This window comes from Martes martes (assembly GCF_963455335.1).
Source record: "Martes martes genome assembly, chromosome: 8".
Taxonomy (NCBI): domain Eukaryota; kingdom Metazoa; phylum Chordata; class Mammalia; order Carnivora; family Mustelidae; genus Martes; species Martes martes.
In genome coordinates, this window is record NC_137895.1 from 98,838,006 (window position 1) to 98,857,776 (window position 19,771).

At 39.1% G+C, this 19,771-nt stretch overlaps 1 protein-coding gene across 2 annotated transcripts in view; it reads left to right on the forward strand.

Annotated features, from left to right (window-relative positions):
* SRGAP1 (SLIT-ROBO Rho GTPase activating protein 1) overlaps window positions 1-19,771 on the forward strand; it is a gene marked incomplete at its 3' end in the record, with an annotated part of 269,007 nt that overhangs the window by 116,415 nt on the left and 132,821 nt on the right. The window lies entirely within an intron of this gene.

Consider the following 19,771-nt stretch of genomic DNA (forward strand, 5'->3'; position numbering starts at 1 on the left):
ATAAGACATTTGCAGATATCTTCTCCCATTCTATAGGTTGTCTTTCGGTTTTGTCACCTATTTCCTTTGTTGTGCAAGAGCTTTTTATCTTGATGAAGTCCCAAAAGCTCATGTTTGCCTTTGTTTCCTTAGCCTTTGGAGACATGTCCAGCAAAAGGTTGCTGTGGCCAAGGCCACAGAGGTTACTGCCTGTGGTGAACATCTTTGAAAGAATTGTGAACCCTTAATAATTTTTCAGATGAAATCACCCTATATGCCTAAAAAAATGCTGAAATAGACAAAATAATTGTTTTTTTTTTTTAACCAACAGGTTTGTCAGAATAACTTAAACATTATTTTCTCTTTAAGTTGGTTTTATAGGGGCGCCTGGGTGGCTCAGTAGTTAAGTGTCTGCCTTCAGCTCAGGTCATGATCCCACAGACCTGGGATCGAGCCCCACATCAGGCTCCCTGCTTGGCGGGAAGCCTGCTTCTCCCTCTCCCACTCCCCCTGCTTGTGTTCCTTCTCTCGCTGTGTCTCTCTCTGTCATATAAATAAATAATAGCTTAAAAAGAAATAAAAAATAAAAAATAAATTGATTTTATAAAGAAAATCATGTAATTAGAAATAGCAAAAGTTGCTGAAACAGTATATTATATTTTAGTATTTGTCCCTGGTGGGGGTGGAACAGAAGCTGTTGGAGGTGGGAGAAGTAAAGGCTTTTAGGAACCTTCTTTTCATGTAGTTAACAGCATTGACTGGAGTCAGACTGTCTGGATTCAGAACCTAACTTCACCTACTGGCCAAGTGACCATGGGCAAGTTTACTTGTCTGTAAATTGAGATAATAATAACACAAAATTTGAATGAGTTGATTTATATGAAACAGAACAATGCCTGACATAATTTGCACTCATCACTTGTAGCTATAGTAATGCATTTTTATAATTGTCATTGCCTTTATTAGATACTTTACATATGAATGGAAAATTTAAATTTTCTAAACCCTTTGTCATTTATAACCTTTACCTTCTGACAACAGTGTGAGTCCATGGTGGAGAGAGAAGGAAGGGAGTATTTCTTATACCTGTTCTAGAATGATGGAGTCACTTGAGCCCAGAAGCGGGTCAGTAACCTGCCCAAGGTCACACAGGTTATTTAGTGACAGAGCTGGGAGTCTCATCCAGGTCTCTAAATTCCCTGTTGTTCCTTCCCAGTAGTCTGATAAGCAGGACTATTAAAATTCAGGGTAAGTTTCACTGTGGTATACATTAAGACTATGCAACTCCCTAATTACATTTTGGGTTTTCCCTCTTTGAATTATACCCCAAGAACAGCTCACCAGTGAGTGCTTGTGGGTAGCTAAAGAGTGTGTTTTTTGTTTCTTTTTTTTTTTTTTTAAGGTTTTATGTATTAATTTGAGAGGGAGAGCATGAGCTGGGGGAGAGTCAGAGAGAGAACCAGACTCCTTGTGGAGCAGGGTCCCCGACACATGAACTGATCCCTGGACTCTAGGACCATGACTCAAGCCAAAGGCAGCCGCCCAACCAACTGAGACACCCAGGCACGCCGAGAGTGTGTTTTGTTAGTGTAAAATCCTGGCAAACTCTAATTTTAAACATCATATAGCAGAGTTATATTGTATTAAAATGATGGTGTCCTCATCTAACTCATATTTAAAGTCCAGCTCTATCCTTCTTCACTATGGAACTTTGAGTCACTTTTGTCCTTTCATAAAATGAGAGTCATACTACTTCACTGCCCAAATAAGGACCTGAATTGTTTGTGTTCGTTTAATTAAGTGTTTTCAGATAGAAACTCTGTATCTCACTTACCTTTAGCCTGCTGCTTGGGGAGAACATACAGGCTTTGGAATCTGACAAAGACAGATTGAAACCTAGCTCTGTCACTTAGTGCTTTGAGGCCTTGGACTAGTCACCTGATCTTTATGAGTCTTAGTTTTCTTATCTGCAAAATAGGGATATTGGAATGTGTTTTGCAGGACTGTTGTAAGGATTCGAGGTAACCTAACAAAGAACGTGGCCTGAGGAAAGGACCAGTGATAATGGTTACTGAGGCTCCGGAATTTCTACCTGTACACAGGTGGAGTCATAGTTTGTGCACCAGAAATGGCATTGAATGAACTATGAAAGGTTGGAAAGTCAAAATGGAAATAACCTAGAGCTTTCTGTATTAGAAAAATATTTAGAATATATAGCAAAATGTTATCAAAATTAACTTCCTCTTCATAGAAAATCAAGTGGTTTTTTAAAAGTTATATCTTCTAACATTTTACAGTATATATGTCTGCTTTTGTAGCAATAAATGGTTATATTTTTTTTAAAACACAAAAAATAATTGTACCATATTAACAGGTATGTTCCCAAGATGGCTGATTTCCTGCCTTCCTTCTACTTTTCTAATCTGCTAAAATGAATACGTTTGCATGAGTAAGAGAAAAATTAAAAGTGTATTCTTAATAGGCATAATCACCACCCTCAAATGGAATCAGCAGTGGATTAGAACTCACAAAAATGTGGATTTCTTGAGAAATATGTGAAGATATTTTAGGACCAATAGATGTAAAAATGATATATTTCTTAAAATATTTATTTATTTGAGAGAAAGAGAGTGAGAGAGGGCACGAGAGGGGAGAAGGTCAGAGGGAGAAACAGACTCCCCATGGAGCTGGGAGCCCAATGTGGGACTAGATCCTAGGACTCCAGAATCAGGACCTGAGCCGAAGGCAGTTGCTTAACCAAATGAGCTACCTAGGCACCCTGAAAGTGATATTAATAACAATAAGTACCATTTGTTGAGAATTTTCTATGTAAGGCTCTATTTGAATTCTTTATAAGCATTTATCTAATTTATGCCTCATAACAGTTGGTTATTGGTTTCAGTTGAGGTTTAAGTTTCTATACATTACCCAATGTCAGGACTCAGAATTTCAAAGGAAAAAAAAAAATCTTGATTATACTAACAGGAAATTTTCACTTCTGCTCAGCCAGGGAAACAAAGCTTTGCACAAGATTTATGACTGAGTTCTCATTGGACTGGGTCCTCTCAGCTGTTAGCTGTCATGCAGACCTTAAACTACCATATAGTAAATTCTCTTTCTCACATTTCTCTTAATTGGGCAATTTGTGGGTGGAGGGGAGATGGGGGTGGAATTGACTGACTTTTTCTTGAATTAGGCTTAAGGGACAGCATAGCAGAAAAAGGATACAGGTAGCAGTAAGGGAAGAGGTGTATTAAGTAGTCATGTTGAACCCTGGTTTTGTACCTCTTCAGGGATGGGAGGTTCTGGGTGAGTAAATCTCCTTCAATAGTAGGTAATGAACTTGGTACCTGTCTTCCTTTTCACCTTTGCTTCCCAGAGTGATCAGGAAGAGATGTTAGGTTAATTTTGAAGGAAGTCTCAAATCTGAGGGTTCATACCTATTTCCCTGCTGACTATTAAACCTTTTCTTTCTTTTACATATTGCTGTATTCACTTCTCATGAATTGTCTTACATCTTAGACTTTTTGGTTGGTTGGCTTTATTTTGTCTCTTGGGTGTACTTACTCATGCAAAGTACCCTTTTGGAAGTTTGAAATGTAATTTTAAAAGTATTTTTGTGAGTTCTTTGCAGAGGGGGAGGGATGTCCCAGCTTATTCATCTTTATATAAAAGCAACTAGTATGAGTCCTATCATCGGCATTTTGATACATTTTTGTCAGACAAATGGATGAGTTCTTGTTTTAGTTCAAGGAGACTTCTCTAAGTGTTGGAGTTGCCAGATGGTAGTACAGGCTGCTCTTGGGAGACAGTGAATTCCGGGCAGGCATGGACTTGGGAGAATTTGATCACCAGACAGCAGATAGGGCGAAATGATTTCTAAGGCTTATGGTAAACTTGAGATTCTGTAATCCTTCTATTCTCTAACATGTGTCCAAAGAAGAGAGATACAGAAAGTAAATTGGAACCCATTATTCCGTAAAGCCTTTGATATCAGAGATGGTTAATGGAATTTGTACCAGCCCTGGGAGAAGTGCTTTTCTCAGATTTCTTGAGTCAGCACGAACAGTTCTTGAAAAAGAGTTCCAATAAGATTGGACTTCAGATCATCTTCCAGATTTAGGTTGAGCCCCAGGAGAGAACGGTGAGAAGGAGAAATTGTTCTAGTATTTTCAGTTCCAGGAAAGTAGTGTGAGGGCCCCTGGGTGGCTCAGTTGATTAAGTGCCTTCCTTCAGCTCCGGTCATGATCCTAGGATCTCGGGATGGAGTCCTGCATCAGCCTCCCTGCCCAGCAGGGAGTCTCCTTCTCCCTCTGACCCTCCCCCATCTCATGCTCGCTCGCTCGCTCTCTCTCCTTCTCTCTCTCTCAAATAAATAAATAAAATCTTTTTTAAAAAAAGAAAACTAGTGTGAGTTTTAGAGTAAGTCAAGCCATTGTCATCCAGTTTACAAATAAATTCACTTAAAAAAGTTGAGAAGTAACATTACTTACTAAATGTAACCTAGTTTTGATTGGTTTTCCATACACCATTTACACTGCTGCCTCATTTCTGAGGTCCCACCAAATTATCATTAATCTCAATTTTGTTTCTCTTGTTACATTTGTGACAATTGAAGAAGGTGTAAGTTTATCCAAAAAGCTTAGAATTTCTCTCTGTCAGAGAGTACAAATGGTAGTCTAGAGGCAAAATCTGGCACAGATTTGGGTTTTGTTGGGCCTGTACTCTGTTTTATTTTAATAGAATTAATTGCTGATATTTAAGAATTTGGAAATTTTGCCCCACAATCCAAATTTCAGGCTTCTCTCACAAAACAAAATCAGATTTAGCTTAACCTCCATCAAGCTTCCTATGTAGCAAGTCCTACCTGGAGCTTGGTGGCTAGACAAGCCATGGTCATTACCTTCTCTTGTTGTTTTACGCCCTGTCCACTTCCCTTGTTTATGGGACTTATCTGGCTTCTGAGGGCATTGGAGTTTTTGACCCTGGCTCTGTATAATGTTTGCATGCAGATCTTAAGACTCTAAGTAGCTATTCTTTATGTCCACTTCAAGAGGAGACTGCTAAACAAGTAAAGTATTTCATTGGATTTGGGCAGAATGTTCTGCCTTTGGGATGATCCTAGTCAGCCAATCCTGTAACCAGGGTGAAGAAGAAAAATCGTGTCCATCCTGTGCTGTGCTGCCGGCATCCAGGAGAGCCCTAGTCTAGGAGACCAGGACTGAAGTGCTCCAGAGACGGTTGCTTGCCTAAACTCAGGGTTACTTGGCACCTGCACTGGGGAAGAATCCAGTGGCATGGCAAAAGGCTCGATGCCATCCATTCAGACAGCTTTCTGAATGCCGGCAGCTAAGAGAACATCAGCTTTGCTTGTGAGTAGTGTGGGTTCTCACCAGAAACCCCTAAGTTGGAAAGGGGGGGAAAAACATTGTGCTGTGGGTCAAAGTGGAAAGTTTTTGGTCTTGCTGAATTGGTCTCATTTTTACATAAAAGGAAGATGGTACGAGAATTCCGAGCACTTCTGCCTGTTTTTAGTGGCCTTTCCACTCTACCCCTAAGGTGCCAAGATAATTAAAAATGTTCCAGGGCTGCAAAAATTAATCATGAAAATAGAATGAATACAAAGAATTTTCTACTGTTTGGTCTCAGAGCTACACATGAATCAGGGTCCCGTGAAAGATGATCCTGGCTGAGTCCCATGCTCGTCCATTGAGCTTGAAGTTCCATTAAACGTGAAGTTATACATTCATGACCAATTCTGATTTTTACCTAGGTTTCTAAAAGCTTAAAAGGGGACGCTCTTATGATTCTGAACAACCTGCACTTTGGTTCTAATAAGAAAAAGGAGTTATGCTTGACCTTGAAATTTTATTCTCATGCTGGCCTAAGACTGAAGCCAGATATCCGAAATTTGTTAAAAGCAGAATGTACTTTTGAAAAGACTCAGAGCCTGAGGACAAGCCTGAGTAGATTAAAGTGCTCACAGTCCCTCCGGTGCCCAAGACTGAGTCACCTTCATCACCTTCATCACTTACTTTACATTTATTTCATTTTCTTCACTTGCCCCCTTTCCTCGCACCCCCCTCCTCATTTTTGCTCTCTGACTTCTCTCCCTCTCCTCAATTCTTTTCTCCTTAAGCGGTTTCTCTTTATCTCTTCTTGCTCTCACCTTTCCCTCTTTTCCCTCAGCCTGTCAGTTCTTTGTCTTTCATTTCTGTCTTTTTGTGATTCCTGCCTCTACATCAGACACAGGGGTCAGAAAGTGGAGGCGGGACAGTGGAGTATCCCCCAAACTGAGAAGGCACTTAACGATCAGAAGACAAAGCAGGCCAGTCCACACAGTTGACAGAGTCTCATTCAGGGTAACTTGCTGGTGGAGGTTTGGGCGATCAGTGATCCAGCTGCATGGTTATTTTCCGCAAAGTCCAGACCTTAGTCCACAGATTTTGTAGAGCAAGCAAGGCATCATGTGGGGCATTGTAGTGAGATCCACGGTTCCTTCACATGCTCCTCGAAGGGTTTGCATGCACCTAACTGACAGCTAACCTGTAATTAGATCTTGTGGCCCCACCTGTGCATCAGGAAGGGGAAAGACTTTGTTGCCTCTCACAGAGTCATGGGAGGCCAAAACGTGCCTCCCCTAGCCTGGCCTTGGTGGGCATTTCTAAAGTATTTGAAGTAACGTCCAGGGGTCCTGGAACACACACTTCCATGGAAGGTGATCCAGTAAACATGGACAAGATGGCGGGCCAAAGATGAAGTCACTGTTGTCCGTGCTCCCACCGCAGAGTACTGTTTAACAGAGTGAAATTGAACAGAAGTAGTACACAGTTTGGGCAGAGACGTGGAGAGGAAAGTTTCAAGTAAAAGGCCATGTCTAGGTCATGGATGTGTAGCTAGAAGAGAGGTAGAGAGAAGCTCCCTGGTACTGGGGATTCGGAGGAAGGGCAGTGTTTCACAACAACACACTGGGCTATTCCCACATTGATCCTATTTAAAAATGAATCTCTTCCAGATAAGAGCAGCTACGGGAATGAGTGGACCTGGCAGAGGCCATAAAACTTAGACAGTATCTGAGATTTTACAAAGAGCATATCAAGAGGTATAAGATTAGGAAATCCTAGCAGTTTTACCTTAGCATTTCTGAACTGCTTTTTGTGGTGAAGATTAAATGATACAATGTCTTTTAAGAAGTGTACTCTTCAAAGTAAATTATAAGATGAATGGACCTCAAACAAGACAAGAAATGTAGAAGATAGGTATTTTAAATAATTTGTCATTTTAAGCTACTTTTTAAATTTAAAACTTAAATCTAATTAAAGGAAAATAGAAGTCAACTCTGATCATGTAGGTACTTATAAATCCTTCCATTCCATATCCTCAGTATTGTATTGAATGTGGGTGACATTGTTCTCCCTTGTCTAAATTAACATAACATAATTTTTAAAAATTTGTTGTCAAGGATTTGGCAGGAAATGTCATTTTCTGGTAATTTCATCAGAACATAGTTCTACAGCTATCTTTTCTAATGTGAATAATATGCATTTGTTTTTAACTTACTAAATATATAAATTGAAACATTCCCAACAGTAAGTGAATGAGGAACTGAATAAAAATAGCATCCCTTACCCTTTTAGAGGATCCTTTTTTTTTTTTTTTTTTTAAGATTTACTTGTTTGAGAGAGAGAGAGTACATAAGCATAGGGGGAAGGGGCAAATGGAGAGGGAGAGAGACTCCAGCAGACTCTCCACTAAGTGTGGAGCCCGACCTGGGTCTCGATCCCACGACCCCAAGATCATGACCTGAGACGAACTCAAAAGTTGGATACTTAGTTGACTGAGTCACCCTGGTGCCCCTAGAGTATTTACTTTTAAATCCTCCTAATAATTGATGAGCCCCTGCTTATCACTGTGCAATATGGAACAAACTGCCATCCGTGTAATGCCCTGAACTGTCCAGATAGTCCTGTGCCTGGGGCTTTTCTCAGGCTGCTCCTTTTGCCCATAATACCCTTCCTGTACCCACCCTGAACTGGACACTTTCCTACTTGTCTGCCAACTCCAGTTTACGTGGGCAGTTTGCTGTTCGTTCCTGTGTGTTCTCCCAGCACATGCTTCCATTACAGGATTTACTGCATTGCACTGTAAATGATGATCATTATAACAATAACAGTTATTTGTTTTCATGTCTGTAGACTAGGAGCTCACCTGAGAGGCCCTGGGGCACGACGCAGTTGTTTTGTTTCCCCGGAGCTCAGCACCTGGAGGGTGCTCAGTAAATGTTTGTCGGATGACTAGCGGAAGCCTTTCTTTTCTCACTTGTTTACTTGTTAAGTGGACATTGTTGAGTGAACCTGTTGAATTCCATTTTTGCAGATTATGTGGGTATAAGTTGGATGTGTCTGCCCGCAGAAATACCATTTTATTACAGAGTTTGGCTCATATCTGAGGATAAAATAAAAGAATGTAATTTTTGATACAAAGGTAGCCTATCAAATTAGTCATTTTATTTGGTACTTTGAAGGGATACTGTAATGAAGAGAATTAATGTTTCTGACATTTGAAAAGATTTACTTATTTTTTAATTTGAGAAAGAGAGAGAGCAAGCACACACAGTGGAGAGGGGCAGAGGGAGGAGAGAGAATCTCAAGCAGACTCCCCACTGAGTGCGCAGCCCGTCGCAGGGGTCGATCTCACAGTCCAGTGATCACCACCTGAGCCGAAATCAAGAGTCGGACACTCAACCGACTAAGCCACCCAGGAGCCCTTTGTTTTCTACAAGCCAGTTTTAACAAGCTGGTTGCTGATCAGTATTTACTTAGGCCTGAAAAATCTTGAAAGATACACATATTAGTGTGTGTGTGTGTGTGTGTGTGTGTGTGTGTGTGTGTGTGTGTGTGTGTTTTAATGATATTTCTTTTAAGGCTTTTATAGCCTGAAGCTTGAAAGGCTTTTATTCTGTGATCGAGAACTGTGACTATCAGTAAATGTAAACTTTATGTTGAGGAGCACAAGCACTTGACCACTTTCTGCTTGCCTTGGATCATCACCTCCTGGGCCAGAGTTCCAGCTCCTTGGAGCCAGATGTCATTGGACCTCTCACTTACTGAACTGTAGTTAAGTCAGTGTAAGATATAAAGTCGCCAATAGCAATCCAATGAAAGTCTGTGGTAGAGACTTAAAGAAAATTAAGTGAAATAATTAGTGTTTCCTTTGGCATTTTCCTAGATGAAGGTATCCTCTGTGGTAGAAGTAGACATATAAAATTCCTTTAACTGGGAGATGTGTAAAATATGATAGTCAGTGGTTTTAACTAGAGTCTTTTCCACTGTTGACCAAATAGGGCGTGGTTAATGGGGGAAACCTTGTGGGGCTGGATGCCAGAAGGACCTGATGGAGCAAAGAAAGAGGAGGTAGTAATGCGACAGTGACCTTGGGGAGACGGAAATGGAAAAACCATTTTTATGAATTAGCAGAATTTGGGTCCTGAGTCCATAATGTACATAACTAGGCCTTCTGACAACTTGCGATCTTTACTAAAACATTCACCAGAGATAGTTGCTGAGCATCTATTATGTGCTCTATGGAAATTAAAGACATGATATTTGTATTCAGGGATTTATAATCTGTGTAGTTGAAAGCTTACAGTAATTTTAACATATTAGCAATTTATAACAATTTACAGTTTAAAACAGCAACTTAAATAGGCACAATTTAAGAACAGCAGTAGTTGACCTAAATTCACAGTTTCCCATAAAGTTACAACATTCAGGAAATACTAGGGAATTAGTATAAGTCACTTAACTAGTTTTTATAAAATATTTGAGTTTTTCAGGGGAGGAAGAGGTTCTTTTGGCTTTCTTAACTAAGTAAATACTAGGAATGTAATCATTGCTTTTCTAAATGATGCTAGCTAGATTCTTGGCAGTTAAATTTATTTGATACATTAAGTTATATACAGTGTCTGTATGCATTCAAACAAATTACCTAGAAGGCCAACCTGGATCACTTGGGCTTGCTTTGTATAATTATACACTATGTGTAATTGTTGAACATTATTTTGTATCATAAACTTTGGAGTCAGACAAACCTGAATGGAAATCCAAGATTTAGTACTTAATAATTGTATGACATTGGACAAAATAACCTCTCTCTACTTTGATATCCTCATCTATTTAATGGAGGCACTATATAATATGATTGCTGTAAAAATTAAATGAGCTAAGCTGTATCAAGTACCTGTCACAGAATCTGGAACATAGTAGGAACTCAAGTATTCTCCTGGTATTTACCATGGAAATGGTAAATTGCTTGGGAGGCTACACTGTACACTTTAAAATTATAATTACTGCAATGAGGAGAAGAGCCTTAATTTACAAAAGGCTCAGTCTGGGGGGCATGACTGGTTCCATCAGTAAAGATGTAACTCTTGAATCTCGCAATTGTGAGTTTGAGCCCAGTGTTGGGTGTAGAAATTATTACTTAAAAATCTTTTTAAAAGGCGGGTGGGGGGACACCTCAATTTGAAAGTAACTCAGTACAAAAAATTTAAACTACTTTAAAAGTTTTTCATTCTTGAGGGGTGCCTGGGTGCCTGGGTGGCTCAATGGGTTAAGCCTCTGCCTTTGACTCAGGTCATGATCCCAGGGTCCTGGGATTGAGCCCTGCATCAGGCTCTCTGCTCAGCAGGGAGCCTGCTTCCCCCTCTTTCTCTCTGCCTGCCTCTCTGCCTGCTTGTGATCTTTCTGTCAAATAAATAGATAAAATCTTTTTTTTTTTAAAGAAGTGTTTCATTCTTAAAACTTACTCCAAAAAATGTGCAAGCTTTTCTATTTATTCCATGAGACTTCATGTTGAATTATATCAGAAAAGAATGTCAACGTTTTGAGAATGCCTTGAACCTTTGAAAGGTCAGCAACACAAGCCATTCCAAAATGTAAATCTTAGATCAATGGTTTTCACACATGGTCTTTTTCTGGTAGTAAAAATCAATCTACTAATACAGCCTGAAATGTCCTTGCTTAATTATGGGGAAGTTAATGAAATCTTACCTCTTGTGCATTCCAAATACAGGCATGACGATGAATCATCAACTCTGTACTTCCTTAAACTGGCCTTTCCTGCAATGTATTACACTGCATTTGATCCCCTTAAGTTACTGCCTTTTATCCTGGCTAACTGGCTTTTATGGGGCGGGGGGGTGCAAATTTGTTTTCCATACTTCACCTGAAAATGTTATCTAGGCCAAAATGTAATATTTGGCTTTCAAAAGCTATGAAAACTGGAGCTTTTATACTAAAAGCTAATATTATCCTAAAATAATACTGAGGTTAATGTCCTTTCAAATGAAGATATTGTAATGACAACTCAGAGAAGTGTATGCAGCCTCTCTTTAAGTGTCAGAAATGTTGTAAAATTGACTTTACTTTTATATCCAAAACAATGAAGATTAACTGTACCGAGAGGACAGTTAACCTTGTTTTATTCCAAAAGGTTTTATCATAATTCTACTCCCCCCACAAATATGCTAGCCATCTCTAGAGTTCTAGGATGAGATCGTGGTTTTCAGCTTAGAATGGAAGCAACTTGATTTTATATATGTCTATGCTATTTAGTTTGTTTAAATTGTTGGTGATCTCATAATTTAAAAGTAGAAAGACTAGGGAGAAGCAGTAACCTGGAAGGTTACATTTGGTCCAGCCATCCAAAGCTTCCTTCCCTAGAATCTAACTCTTCTGGGCCAGAATATCAAAAATATCATTTTTACTTTAAGGAACTACATTTCCATTCCCCAAATTTGCACAGCCTTCAGAATCCTGCATATCCTTTGAAAGCAGTACAGGGTCAATGCCCTCTGAAGCTGTCACTGATGATAATCCCAATTGGCCCATGATCGTTTCTTTTCTGAAAGTCCTTTAGGCTATGCAGTCAATATTATCAAATCTAGAACATCTTTCTTCTTTTTTCATTACATATTTTATGATAATTGGCCAATGCAGTGCTTTACAAGATGAGGAAGTCTTTTCATTTCTTGTTAAAACCTTTCATTTTCTTTGGAAGGGGGAATAAGACATCTATAATTAGCAGTCATTCTGCAGTTGAGTCCAAAGAAATAGTTCTTCCTCCAAGGTCACACTCCTAACTGCAACTAGTGTCTTGCTTCTTCTGTATTCTGTCCCATATGTGCATTGTGCTTAAGTTCTGTCTTCTCATCAAGCCTGCTAATTTTTCAAAAACCTCTTCTGATGAGAACTCCACGTTTCAGATTCCACCTGTGAGAAACTTGGTTGCTAATGTCCTCAGATCCTAGAGGAGCTTTGTCCTAGAGATGAGCCATATTTCTAATTTTAGATTTTTTAATAGTTATTTTTAAAAAGTGAAAGGAAACAGATGAACAGGTGAAGTTAATGTCAATCATGTCTTTTCTATAAGCCAATATCTAGAGTTTTCTTCCCAGTGTCCACATTTTTAAATGTCAGCATTAACAATTATCAGTGAGACATTTTTACATCCTTCCTTCTTCCTAATAAGATGTTGAAATCTCATGTGTATTTTTACCCTGACGGCACATCTCAGTTTGGACTAGCCACATTGGAAGCTCTCAGTGTGACTAATGGCTCCATATTGGCCAGCACAGCTCTACAGGTTTCTCCACAATGTGGTTGAAAATCAGCTTCTGCTTTCTGATAGCAAATTAAATGGAAATACTCATTAGTTCCACACCAGATGACAGAAATGAGTGATTCATGACTAATTAAAATAATAGGCTTAGGCAGGGGAGAACATGGATACCATTCATTCTTGTGAGAGTTTTATTGTTGGTTTGTTTTGCCTAGTAATTCATAATTCAAACAGGGAACCATACAGTTTACAAAAGAAATTCTGATTCTTGAGGTATAAGATGCTTAGCATTTCATTTATTTAATTAGTTATTTATGTGATTTTCTGGAATGCAAGTCTGATTATGTATCTTCCTTAAGCAGAATTGTTCAGTTCTTTGCTTATGTTTCCTGAAGTAACCCAGTGAAAAGATTCACCTGGGTATTTAATAAAAATCCCCCATTCCAGGTCCTGCCAGACCAACAAGATAAAAATAGCCAGCCAAGGGGATTGGACACAGATATTTTTAATAAGCACCCCAGGTGGTTTTTATCATCAAACCAGTCTGGGAAACTGACCCAAGTTAGAAAATCTTACTCCTTAGTTCTCTGCAAGGGGCTGCCCTAGGCTCATGACCAGACCCCCTAGCAGTCCAGGGTTGGGTTTCCACAGCAGAGATGCCCTTGGTATAAGTCTCCTTTTTCTTTCCCTCCTCCTGCAGGTGAGTTTGATATTCCTTCAGCCCAGAGTACCCTTACCCCTAGGTGTATCAGCAAACTGCTAGGTCAATCTCAAGGTTACCTCCTTAGTGCTTGCCCCTTTGCCCAAGCATGGAAACTTCCCCACACACCTCAATTGTTCTTTGGCACACATACTTTAAGACCCTGAAGGTCACTGGCTCTCATTGTCTCACTGTCTGTCTTCTCACTGAGGATGGGGCTTAGGACTTTCCGCCTGTTCTTTATAGTGCCTAGTAAGGAGCCTGGCACAGAGAAATGGTCAGTGAATATCTTTGTAACAAAAGCCTGCAGATGCTAGTAATAATAGCATCTTTACATTTTACCAGGTGGTTTGCAGATGGCAGCGTGCTTTTCGTTTCTATTTATTTAATCTTCCCCGGTCTTGTGAGGTGGGACTGTTATTTCACAAGGTGAAAATTGAGAGGTTAAGTCACTTGTCCCATGTCCCATGGTTTTTTAAAAAAAGATTTATTTATTTATTTATTTGAGAGATGAAAGAACATGTGCAAGTGGGGAAGGAAAAGAGGGAGAGGGAGAGAGAGAATCTCAAGCAGACTCCCCACTGAGTGCAGAGCCCCAAGTGGGGCTCAATCCCAAGCCCCTGAGATCATGACCCAAGCCAAAATCAAGAGTGGGACACTTAACCCTGAGCCATCCAGGCACTACTCCCGTGATTTGTAATACTACCACTAGAACTCCTATGTCCATATTGATGTCACCTAATTTCTGTGTGAAGTATAAGAAAAGCATAAATCTTGGATTTCTACTGAAATGGAGAAATGGTCTTTGCTTATGTCTGTGGATTTTTAAAAATTTTATTTATTTATTTGACAGAGATCACAAGTGGACAGAGAGGCAAGCACAGAGGGTGGTGGGGGGTGAGCAGGGAGCCCAATGCAGGGCTCGATCCCAGGACCCTGAGATCATGACCTGAGCCGAAGGCAGAGGCTTAACCCACTGAGCCACCCAGGTGCCCCTGTGGATTTTTTTTTTCTCCAAATTTCTAGCGTAAAAAATGTATTTCACCAAAGTTTGCACCTGGTAGTTAGCTAATTGGCAACTGAAAGATTGTATAAATAGTCATGTAAACAGTAAGCATGTGAGTAATTGACAGAACCAGTTAGAACATCACTGGGTTCTTCTCTGAGACATTCCATTGGCTCTCACCTATCATTTGGGAAAATACCTTTTATTCATGGGGTAAAGGTACTGATCAATTTTAACAGAATGTATACTTTTTTAATTATCATAAGGAAAAATCTGACCAAACAAGACTATGAAATAATTGAGATGGTTTGTGACAACTTCGAAATTTTGTTGCATTTCTATCTGCTGGGCGATCATGAGTGTCACACCCAATCTATCGATTTTATGTGCTAGTGCTAGTCACTTAGTAACATGTTAGAGAAGCAGCCCCATCTCATGGACTCAATCTTTCCACGAACTATGCATCATTCTGTAGTCTCACACAAATTTATTTCCAAGGTTTAGGACTTCCCTTTCTTTATCAGCTATAGGAAGAAATGTCTCTGTTTCCTCCTTCCCAAGGCAATTTTGTTTTATTTAGAATTGTCAGCAGATTTTTATAGCTTAGAGGAACTGCTTCAATTTTGTTTAACAGATTGAGTAGTTTGAAAGCATACTTTTTGTGTACTATTGTTGGATTGTTAATGTTGATTCTTTCTGTGGTGACACTCTTAGATCAGAAATGAAATAATAAGTCTTTTTTTAAAAAGCAGCAAATTTTAGTCCTGTTTAAATGGCCATTATTATTATTTAGTAGGTCCTGACCTAGATTTAAATAATGGCCACTTAGAACCTCCTCAGAGATGGTGTTTTTCTGCCTAAAAGAGATTGTGCTATTTGGGAGTCATGGTAATAAGCCCCTCCTAATGTTCTATTAGGTAAATCTTTTCTATACCATTAGAAATTGTGACAATTAACACACCAATGATGCTCACAGTTAGTAAATTTACTACTCCGGCTTACAAACAAATTCAGGATGAAGTAAAAATACTGAAGCAAGAACCACCATGAAGACATCATTTTAAAGTACTTACCCTTATGTTGTCAAATTTGATTAACTACTAAAAAGTGCTAGGCATGGAAATATGAGGAGTTATTTTGTTAGTACTATTATCATCATTCTTAGGAATGTCTCCACAACCAAAATTTCATGGAATTGTGATACAGCAGTATATCTTTTTTGTATAATAGCTGTTAAGTCACAGATCATTTAACTTACCCACTGAAAGTGTACAATTCAGTGTTTTTAGTGTGTTCACAGGTTTGTAACCATCACCACCGTCACTTCTAGAACATTTTCATCATCCCATAAAGAAACCCTACACCCCTTAGCAATCCTCTCCCATTTCCCCCCAACTCTTCCAGCCCTAGTAACAACTCAACTGCTTTCTATGGATTAGTCTCTTCTAGACATCTCATAATGTAATCAGTTTCCCTTCATGACTGATTTCATTCACTAAGGTTATGTTTTCAGGTTTTATCTGTGTTGTAGCACAAATCAGTACTTCATTCCTTTTTATGAAGCCTGAGTAACATTCTATGGCTAGACCACATTTTGTTTATCTGTTCAATTGATGGACAAGTGTGTTTTCTACTTTCCAGCTATTATAAATAATGTTCTAAACATGTGTATATAAATTTTTGTGTTTTCATTTTTCTTGGGTATGTACCTAGGTAGAAGTGGACTTGGTAGGTCTGTGTTAACTCTATGTTTAACCTTTTGAAGAACTTCCAGATTGTTTTCCAGAATAGCTGTGCCATTTTGCATTCCCACCAGCAGCGAACGAGGGTTCCAGTTTCTCCACATCATTACCAACTCTTATTATTATCTGTCTTTTTTATTATAACCATCCACGCAGGTGTGAAGGGGTATCTCATTTGCTTTTGATTTGCCTCTTGCTGATGGCTAATGATGTTGAGCCACGTTTCATTTGCTGTTGGACATCTGTAGATCTTTTGTGGAGAAAATATCTGTTTAGATTCTTTGCCCATTTTAAAAATTGGATTACTTGTGTTTTTGTTGTTGAGTTGTAAGAGTTCTTTATGTATTCTAGATATAACTTCCTTATTAGATACATAATTTGCAAATATTTCTCTCGATCTATGAATCATCTTTCCACCTTTTTGGTGGTTATAGCTGTATATCTTATACAGGACATTATGTCTTCCAGGCTCTTCCACAGTCTACCACTGTCCACTCCCCTTTCCATAGCTTCCTGGTACATTTCTTCATTACAACACTGATGTACTGATACTATCAACTTAGGATTTGTATTTCCTACCAGAAGGAGTTGTTCATCATAAATCTTTGTAAGTCCTGCCTAACACAAAATAGGAGCTCAATAATGGCTTGGTTAACTAAATTAAAATGAAGCTTGAGTCTGAAAAAAATGATCCAGGTCAATACTAGATACATGAAAGCTAATAGAGTCCTGCAAGAGTGTCTTTAAAGAAGGTGGGTGGGAAGTTGCAATCCCTTCTACAGAAATAAGATTTACACTTTTTCGAGAAATCACTCTTTAATGTGATGCTTTCACCAGTTCCAGCCCTCATGATTCTTTGGTACCTGGGATGACAGTGGTGCTATGTCCTGTAGCCCCCTGTGGTCCCATTAAGGATTGATAGGGTGTGGGGTGCAGTACATCACTGACTTCTTTGATCTGTTCTGAGCGGTGAGCCAGAATTTATGTGACTGTTTATTTTACTCTTTTATTAAAAAATCTTTTCAGTTCATCAGTGCCATATAAGGTTAGATCACGTCTAGTGAGGTCATGTTAATAAAGCTTTACCATACGTGCAATGAAGTGAGCTCCTCTGACATTGTGCTGCCTTGCGGCTCTGGTGTGGTATGAGGAACCTAAAGGTTTTCTCTTCCTAATAAGGCATGTCTTATGGTAGTACCTTTATAACTGATATTTATTTTTCCTTATGTTCTTTTTTGGTGATCTTTTCCTCATTTGTCCCCAACTTGTCTAAATTAAAGAGGTGATCAAATGAATTCTCCTTCAGTTTTTGGAGCATGTTTTATTTTCTTACAACAATACCCTAGATTCTGTCCCTTCACATTTTCCTTCTTGAAAATGCTGTTACTATCCTGTTTTGATGGGGAAATTACAGATAATATGAAGTAACAGTTACTGCCTGCAAAAAGAAGATGAGTTTTTTTTAACTGTTTAAATATAGTCCTCCTTCTCAAAATCCCCTAGCTCTTGATTTTTTAAAAAAGATTTTTAATTTAATTAATAAATAAATAAAATAAATTTTATTTATTTATTTGACAGAGAGAGAAATCATAAGCAGGCAAAGAGGCAGACAGAGACGGAGAAGCAGGCTGGCTCCCTGCTGAGCAGAGAGCCCGATGCGGGGCTCGATCCCAGGACCCTGGGATCCTGACCTGAGCCGAAGGCAGAGGCTTAACCCGCTGAGCCACCCAGGTGCCCCTAGCTCTTGATTTTAAACACTGAAGGAAGCAAGCAAGAGGAAAATCTAAGAATGAGACTGAAGAAGGGAGTGCACAGAATTTTTGTGTAGTTCTATTGAGATCTGTACTCTCGGCCACTTTTATTTCTTATTTGGCACTAACACTGCTTAGAAGAGAAAAAAAAAAAAAAACCCTAGTTGACAGCCTAAGACGATTGATTTATTTTCTCTTAGCGCAGCAAGATGTGCTAAAATTACTAAATCTTAAAAGACTTACTGAGATTCCTGAATGAGAAATATCCCCACCCTTGATTTCTTTTTTCTTCATGAAATAAAAATAGTTCTGTATTTGTGGGGAAAAGAGTTTGGCAGACATGGTGATTATAATACTGTATTGAAAAACACTTACTTTGATTGACTAAAAACCAGATGCTGTTCCTGGTAGTTAAAAGCCTGTAATAATGTTTTCACTCTAGTGATCACCACACTTCTATGCGATTAATAATGGCTCCCCCAATCTAGAGGTAGAGAAACCAAGGAGAGGACACTTGAGAAATGCTTCCTACGCTCCCCAGAGCAGTGTTGCCTGGAACATGACCTTACTGAGAGCCTCGTTTCATAGTTATTTGGGCCTTTTTTGCCAGGATAAAGTATTTAATCTCCTTAAATCTCAGTTCCTTTTTTGTAAAATGAGGATAATACTCCTACCTACTTCAGTAGGGTATAGAATAGTGTGTGATTATTGTTAGCCATTATTACATTGAGCACGTTTCCTGACTCCCCATTGAGAATTTGACTACCCTTGCTGCTAATGAGCTTGATTAAACATGGCCAAGTGTATGCATACATATTGTGAGCTTAGTCTTTCCCTATTGAAGAATAATAGGAAGGAATTGAGGAGATGTTATTTGGACATTAATTTCTCTCTCTCCTTTTTAAAGATTTTATTTTTAAGGAATCTGTACACCCAGATGCACCCAGATGTGGGGCTCGAACTCATAACCCCGAGATCAACTCTTGAGTGGAGAGTTACATGCTCCACGGACTGAGCCAGCCAGGCGCCCCTGGACATTGATTTCTATCAACTGTACTCAGTGAGATTTAGCCCTCACTTTTAGGGATTATGCACTCCGGGAAGGATGAAATAAAGTTTTCCAGTATGAATCTGCTTGTCTGGAGGTGAACCCTGGGTCTCAGACAAGAATAAGTCCGTCATTATTGTTGTGTCTCATTTTCCAGAACACACCGTTTTCATTGTAACAGTCATTTACAGATAGTTTTGCATGATACGACTTTGCTTTTGTGTTTTCCCTAAATCAGTCAAAGACTAACCTTCACCTTCCGAATGTATTAAAATCATCAAAGGATTCTCTTCAGGATTACATGTGTCAATAGAGCTGTTAGTTTGAACTGTGGGTAAAAAGTGAAGGCCAAGCAAAGAGCCTTTGATGTTGTGACTAGAATAATGAAGTGCAGTCTCAGGACTCCATTTATGAATGGATTATTTGGATATAGAAAGAAATTATTTTTAGGCACGGCATTCCTATAAACCCAGAAGCTACATGTTTTACAAACTAGAAATTTATGCACTAAATACAAATTACCAGATGTCAGTTTCTGTATGTGCCAACTGGCAAATATGCGGTGGTTCAGAAGTCTGGAAGAAATGATGCTCACATCTTTGCCATTCAAGCTCAGAAGGGATAGTTGAGGGAAAATGCTGTTGAAAAAATTACAATGTACGCAGCACCTCAAAGATGTCACGTGTCATGAATTATTATCTCCAAGGCTTTAATTTTTTTGCCCTCATGACTCCATGCGTGTTTGTGGCATTGCAAATGTAACCCATGTTTCTGTTCTAATTTCTGACATTCTTTCCTGGGACTTGTCTCATTCTTTTAAAGGGTCAGCAGATTGTGTAAAGAACCAATCTAGACCCAGCAATCTCGTAAAGGTCCAATACAGAGCTAAATGTGTAGTAGGATTCGTTACCTTTATCTTGCACA